General features: G+C 46.9%; 1 long non-coding RNA gene across 1 annotated transcript in view; it reads right to left on the bottom strand.

The window, feature by feature from the left end:
- Positions 1–2579: 2579 nt before the first annotated feature.
- The window catches only part of LOC113478206, a 5065-nt gene continuing 244 nt past the window's right edge, over positions 2580–7400 (bottom strand). Inside the window, exon 2 of the long non-coding RNA XR_003398020.1 lies at positions 2580–2976. This is a non-coding gene — a long non-coding RNA (uncharacterized LOC113478206). The remainder of the gene's footprint in view (positions 2977–7400) is intronic.

The following is a 7400-nucleotide window of genomic DNA, read 5'->3' as shown; positions in this document are numbered from 1 at the left end:
AGGGAGGCTGCAGATGATCTCCAACCTGCAAGGGCTCCTGGGAACCAACTGCCCCAGGCTAAGCATACAAACCAGCATCCCAGTGGCCAGGCTCCATCCCCCTGACCTGTACAGACCCGTGGTTGCTCTTGCCCATCTCCTGGGCTTTTCATGACTGGTAGAAAACACGGTGCCGGGAAGGGAGAAGAAGAAAGGTTGAGGTTAAACATCCAGCCTGTGTGCGTGACTTTCTGCGAGGCTCCGCATTTTCTTGCAGAATGGATGTGCCCTGCAAGCCATCATTTGGTTTCTTATGCAAGAGGGGAATAACAAGAGAATCAGGATGGGACCACTGAGGATGGAGCCAGAAGGCAGGTGGCTGAGCCATAACTCTTGGTGCAGGCTGAAAAAAATGCTTTGTGTCTGCCCTATCCTTTCCCTGTCCCCAGGTCAGGTCATTGGGTTGGGGGACAGAAACCCCTTCCTGAAGGGAAATGAGGGCATATGAGCAGGGCCTATGGTCCTGCACCCAATTACAAGTGTGTGTTCTTTTTTTTTTTTTTTTTTTCAAAACAGGAGACAAGGCAAAGAGCTACAAACAAATGAAAAACCTCCATGAACTTCTAGTTAATTGTGCAGTGGGCAGGGGCCAAAAACTCCTGTTTTTCCTTATTCCAAAGCCCTGGAGCATGTGATTTGATTATCATCATTGTTGTAAGGCAGTGTTCAGTGCCTGCTGTGAGAGAGGACATTTCGGGGGGAGGGTTCTCAGGGGGTCACTGATTCCCAGGAGACATGGTGACTCCTGGTTGTGTCCAGCTTCTGCCCCTTCAGACTCCTCCTTATGGAGATGTGGTGAAGGCTTCTTCCACGAGAGACCTGAAATGACACAGGCTGTGAGGGGGAGGCCGTGTTGTACTTTTCTAATGACTTCAGTGTTTCATAACCTGCACTATTTATTTAAATAAGCCATGTGTCTTAACGCCTATACGTCTCAAAGCCCATCTCCAAATGCTGTAGCAGGAGCGATAGGGGAAGGTGTGGTGGCACTTAAGAGCACCAGTGGTACACTTTTGCCCAGGGTACTCTGGTTTCTGGTTCTGTGCTCAAGGAGGGACATGAAGGTAATGGGACGAGTTAATGGGACCGGAACCCTGGAAAATCACCTGGCAATCAGGGGATGTAATCAGCTCAGATCGCTCAGCCTAGCAAGAGAAGGACTAAGGAGTGAGCTGGCTGCTCTATGTAGGTCACCATTGTAGGCCAAATCTTTGAGCCCTGGCCAACCATGAAGCTGAAGGGGATGTGGATGACTGGTGGCCAAAACCCACAGTGCCGTGGCTGGCAGTGCTGGGTCCATCCTTGGAGGACAGGGAGGGCTGAGAGCCACCTTGGAGGGCTCACCTCGTGCTTGTGGTGGCGAGACAGCTTCAGCCTCTTCAGGAAGAAACCTGGGTCAGTGGGAAAGAGCACAGAAGAGAAATGCAGCACAGTGCTAATGGAGGTTATGGCTAATGAGTCCTTGTGACAGTGGCAAGGAAACTTCCAGTGCCTAAAGCCCCCATACCATGATCAGCATCAGGAAGCTTCATGCGCTGCGTCGATACAGTAGATGTGAGGTCCTTGTCTTCACCTGCTCACAGTTAAAGATGTCTGCAGTGAAATCTTTGGGCAGCTTATTCAGAAGCAGCTCAGAAGGCACCTCGATGGCAGTCTGTGTCTGCTGACAGAGGGACAAAGCAGTTCCCCTGGGCAGTATGCAAACCCCAGACAACATAGACATAGCAAGAAATAAGGCAAAACACCCCTACAGTTTGGATGGTTGGCTAGTCGGGCAGCTTAGCAGTAGAAGCAAAAGATTTTTGTGTAGCTCACAGGCCTTACATCAAGCTGGGGTTCCTTTTTGAAAGATAGTCTGTCGTTCAGCCAAACCCCACCAAAGTGCAGGTGATATCCATCCAGGACATGGATGATGGCTGGAGCTGGCAGCCTGTTGGCCCTGCTGGCTGCAGGTCTGCGTTCCCCCAACAAAACGTGCTGTGGAGGGGTGCCCCTAACCAGGGCACGGCTGCATTGCTTCCTGCAGGTACCAGCCACGACTGGGGCCGTGGGTTCATACCAGCTCTGCCCTTCACCAGGCACAGCCAGCATCCGCCCAGCCTGCAGGGAGCAAACCAAGAGCCTGTTGTTATGAGCACGTTTCTGCTCTTGTCCTTAGGAGACCACACTGTAAAGTACAGTCAGTTCTTCTCAGCAGATAGATTGCTCCAGGCTCCACTGGTAATTAGCACTGGAAATAACAGCAACGGGAATGCCAAAAGGCTCAGGATAGATCGGAGGTTTTATGCAGGATGAAATGAAGAGTTGCAGGCGATACATCTCAGGTCCTGCACTGAGTTAGTTAACTGATTACAAGTTGGTTAAGGAATAAATTCACAGCTTCAGCAGGAGGTAGAGGCACTCCTGGACTCACTGAAGTTGTTCTCAGTTTGCAAGGCCTATTTGTAGTCCCATACAGAAATAATTAGACTGTAAGAGTCTGGCTTAGCTAGCAAAATACTGTTAGCGATGCATGTTAAAGAAAATCAGAACACTTCATACATCTGAATAAAATTTTATTCATGTATTACTAGCATGCTTGCTTACAAATAAAGGGTAGAAGCTGGTACTAAGCATGCATAAACAAAGCTGATATTAAAAACACCATATCCTTTGTGGAGATCAATTAAAAAAGCTTTTAAAGCCCCATCCATTTATTTAAGCAGTTCCATTAATTCCTTTTTAATATCCTCTTACTGATTAGCTTTATTCAGGTATGCAAATTTAGGGTGTGAACGGATATGGGCAGCTTAAGATTTTTCCCTCCACATGAAATTCTTATGGGAAACTACTTGTCAAAGAGTTTTTTGCATGACTGTTTGGTCTTCAGCATTTTCGTAAGTGGCTTCTTGTTGGGCTGTAGTGTGCTACAGATGAGGTTCACCAACCAGGTGCAATCTGCTGACAAGAACACAAAGCAACTGAATGAGTATTAGCACGTGGACTCATATTAACAGTGTGCATGCTTTTTTTGAACAGGAGCATGGCTGTCCACAAACTCCCTTTAAAATGCACTTAATACTTTTTCTTTTCAGTGGTGTAGAAGGGTAGTGCCGATGTTGCTGTAGTACTGAACCCAACCCTGCAAAGGGAGGAAACAAGACTCGTCCCTCCCTGACCCCATCCCTGTCCCAACTGTCTGCCTGTGCCACCACACACAACTGCACCCAGGAGCAGCTGAACCCATCAGCGTGATGCGGCAGTAAGTGGAAATGGCATATGAAGACAGGCAAATTCAGCTTCTCTTGTTCTTTAGGCAGTGGTTAGACAAGCATAACTAGATTAAAAATACATTAATGTTTACTTACAGCTTAAATCCCCACCTGCTGATTCATTTAAGCACAACAGAGAAGTGGGTAGAGTAAGGTAAGGAGGAAACACAGGATGCAGGGTGGGTGCAGGTCAACAGGGGAAACATTTCATTGCTCCAAGAGATTAAAGTAGGGCAAGATGCAGCCCCAGGAGCATTGACCGGTACAGGAGTCAGCTGTGGGGAATAGTACACAGCACTGGTCACCCACTTACTTTGTTAGCTGCTGATGCTGAGAGGTATTTAAGCCTTGTTTGTACAAGTTATTGTAGAACTTTACATATTTTGGTATAATTAAGCGAGCACTATTCTCACCTTCCCCCTCGTGGGGGTGTGTGTGTGTGTGATATATACATAAAGCTATATAGATAAAGCTTCATGGGTAGTGAGGTATCTGGTATGCCTAGTTTACCAACAGAGCTTGCACTGTCTGCCAAATATATGGTTTTGCAGCAGTAGAATTATAATACTGTAAATCTGAGGGTAGTGACCATTTTGCGATTATACAAGTAGGTTTTACTGGTCATGATTTTCCTCATATTAGATTAATCTGCACTGCTATTAATGCTTTTATAACATAAACCTTGCCCGTTGAAGGGATGATGCTGTTATTTCAACAAAAGTCCTCCTCCTGACCAAAATAAATCTGTGCAGATTCAATGTAGAAAAATTTTGAGCACTTCTATATGAAAATCAGAGTTAATTTTGCATTAAAGTGACCTTGATACTTCCAATGCAGTCAGGTAATGAAGCGGTTTAAACATCCCATACCTACACCAAGTATGCAGCTTGTAAATCACTTACCCTCTTCACCTGCAAGTGCTTCTCTGTCTTCTCCCACAGCTGTCTTATCAGCACACACATTCAGAAAAACCCAAGGACAGAGCTCCTATTCACATTTTTCACAGTGCTACAAAACAAAATGCAGCAAACCTAAACCCGAACCAAACAATGGCATCTTTTGATGGGTGTTTGCAGTCTGACCTTATCTCTGCTTGCCTTATGCTTGAACAAGCTCATATGTGGAAATATTAACTGTCACTTAGTGAGACCACATCCAACCAACGTTACTTGTCAGGGGAGATGACAATATAGAGCCACCACCAATGCAGTTGGTGTTTCAAGCTGCCAGTTTCCTGCTTGAAGGAGAAAGGAGCGATGTGGGTGAGGGTGCTGGAGGAGCTGATTTTGGGGGTGACTTCAGTTTGGGAGGCAGAAATAGCCCTTCGTTCAAGCTGAATGTCTTGCTCTGTGAGCCCCACCTCCTCCTCAGCCAGCTGAGCAGCATCCACACTCTCTTTTTTTAATTTGATCTAGCCTCTTTTGATGACTAAGGGAACAGGAAGATTATAGTTTAAGTATATAATTTTCATTTGATGTGACAGGTTAAAGCTATGTGCATTTAGAGAAGGCTTAGATTATTTTAGTTCAATTACAACACTGATTGAGTCCCTGACTCACTCTTTGAGGCCTGAGTTCATGTAGACATATGTTGACTTAAATTTACTGCTAATGAAATATAGGCATATGTTTACATTACTCTGCTTAAATGCTTTGTTGGTGTAGGGGGGGGGGACTTACACAGGAAGCACAGTCCTGAATCAGAGGTATAGATAAGTATTTTGCGTGTGGTTGTTTTTTCCAGCACAAGGGCTAGATATTTCAGAAGGTTTTTTTGATTCCCCTTGTGGTCCTCACAGTCATTAGCCTGTGTAATCTCCCAGCAAGTGCAATGTGTGCTTTTCAGTACGCAGTCCTGCCAGAGACCGAACGCCCTCAAGTCTCCCTGGCTTTAATTACAGCTGGGCAGGCTAAGAGCTGTGGAGAAGCAAACCTCTAAAACTCACATAGCAAGCTGGGAGCAGTAACTTTCCACTGGCACGGCTCAAGGGAGTGGACACAGGTCTCATATGAAACAGCAGCGCATTTCTATTTCAGTGCGTTCCTTGCCTAGGACTGTCCTGAGGACAGCCGGTGAGCGATGTGATGTGCAGCAGCTGTGTGGGCAGCGGTGTAAGCCCCAGCCCTTCCTTTGTTTCACATTTTCCATGGGAAAATGTCACAGAATCATCTAGGTTGGAAAAGACCTTGAAGATCATCTAGTCCAACCGTTAACCTCACACTGACAGTTCCCAGCTGCACCATAACCCTCAGCGCTAAGTTGACTCAACTCTTAAACACCTCCAGGGATGGGGACTCCACCACCTCCCCGGGCAGCCCATTCCAACACCTAACAACCCCTTCTGGAAAGAAATGCTTCCTAATATCTAGTCTAAACCTTCCCTGGCGCAACTTGAGGCCATTCCCTCTTGTCCTGTTGCTTATTACTTGGTTAAAGAGACTCATCCCCAGCTCTCTGCACCCTCCTTTCAGGGAGCTGTAGAGGGCGATGAGGTCTCCCCTCAGCCTCCTCTTCTCCAGACTAAACACCCCCAGTTCCCTCAGCCGCTCCCCGTACGACCTGTGCTCCAGACCCTGCACCAGCTCCGTTGCCCTTCTCTGGACACGCTCGAGTCATTCAATGTCCTTTTTGTAGTGAGGGGCCCAAAACTGAACACAGGAATCGAGGTGCGGCCTCAGTCCAGGGGTAAGAGTGCCCATGTCCAGGTGGAAGGCAGGAAATTTGCTCACAGAAACTTTTGTGTGTCCAGTATTTCTTGGACTTTGTAGGTCAGGCTGTGACAAAGAGAGTGTTAGCAGTTTCCCAAAACTAAAGCAAAGGTTTTTTAGGAACTCGGAACACAAAAGATAGTCATGCATGCAGAGGGAGGCACAGGCATTTTAGGTGCCTTAGCTAACACCTCCACTTCAGAGGAAACAAGCTACCTGGGTTTGTTTTTTTGCCTTTAAAAAAAAAAAAAAAAAAAAAAAGTCGCAAATCTGGAAGTGGATCTGAACCTCTCTTCTTACTTTTATTTCTCTTGCAAACTACAACAAGCAAACAGTGTTTTGTATGCCTCCTTTACTACATCTATCCATCTCTAGCCCTGGAGTGGAGGGGGAGGAGAAAGGGAGCTGCCAGCAGCCATAGTGATTGATTCATCTCTTGTTTTTTATGCTGTGCTAGAACAACCTGTTTCAAAAATGACAATGACAAATCAAAGCAAATATTTCTTGCTAGAAATTCAAACTCCCCAAATTGTTAGTGGGTATTTTGCTATTAGATGATCTGCTTTATCCATAACATTTATTTGGAAGTACCCTTTTCTCCTTGAGCTTGCACCCCTTAGGAAAGAAATGTATTTCCCCAAAGCCATTTGCTTCAATAATTGTTGTCATGTGAAATTGTCATTGATTGCTATCACCAGGGGACAGTTTGCATATATACAAAGGTAGAAATGCTGCACTTCTCCACTTGCACCAAGAAGTGTTGAAAGTGGCCCTGGAAGGGGGTCGGATGTCTCCCATGGACCACCAGCCCTAAAGCAAAGGCTTGACTATGCTCAGGGCTGAGCACTGTCCTGCATCCGAGCTGGTGGCCAAACAGCGAAGTGTCAGGGGTCGAGCAAACACAGAGATCTGAGGAGAAGGGTGATGAAGTGACCGGGCAGAGAGCGCAGTTGGAGGACTGGGAGACGGGTGCTGCCACCCTGACAATGCTGCTGCCCGGGGGCGTGCGCAGAGTGGTTTGCTCCCCTTTGCCCTTTTCAACAGGTTGACACTCCTCATCAGGGAAAATGCCATGACTCCGAGGGTGCCTCAATGCAGCCTTCTTAGCAGAGGGAGATTTCTCTCCCACTGTGCAAATCAAGGCAGTATCATAACTGGGGATGCAGAGACAAACTTTCCCAGCACTGTGAAGGGCTGGCTCTGCTCTGACATGATTTCCAGCTCTGTAAGCACTGCTCCTGTGCCGGGGAGGTCATTGCCTCCCCCTTTCCATCCAAAATATCCGAACTAAAAACATTTGTAGACAGTTCCTAACTTTCCCTTCCCTGCCAATGGAACTGCCGCGGCACAGTTGGTCTGTTAGCTACGGGAGAGAGCGAGGGAGGCAGGGAGAGGGAGGGAG

The sequence above is a fragment of the Athene cunicularia genome, assembly GCF_003259725.1.
Source record: "Athene cunicularia isolate RWA chromosome 1 unlocalized genomic scaffold, athCun1 chr1_part1, whole genome shotgun sequence".
NCBI classification, from domain to species: Eukaryota; Metazoa; Chordata; class Aves; order Strigiformes; family Strigidae; genus Athene; species Athene cunicularia.
The sequence above is the reverse complement of the archived record's forward strand: the minus strand, read 5'-3'. Positions and strand labels throughout refer to the sequence as shown.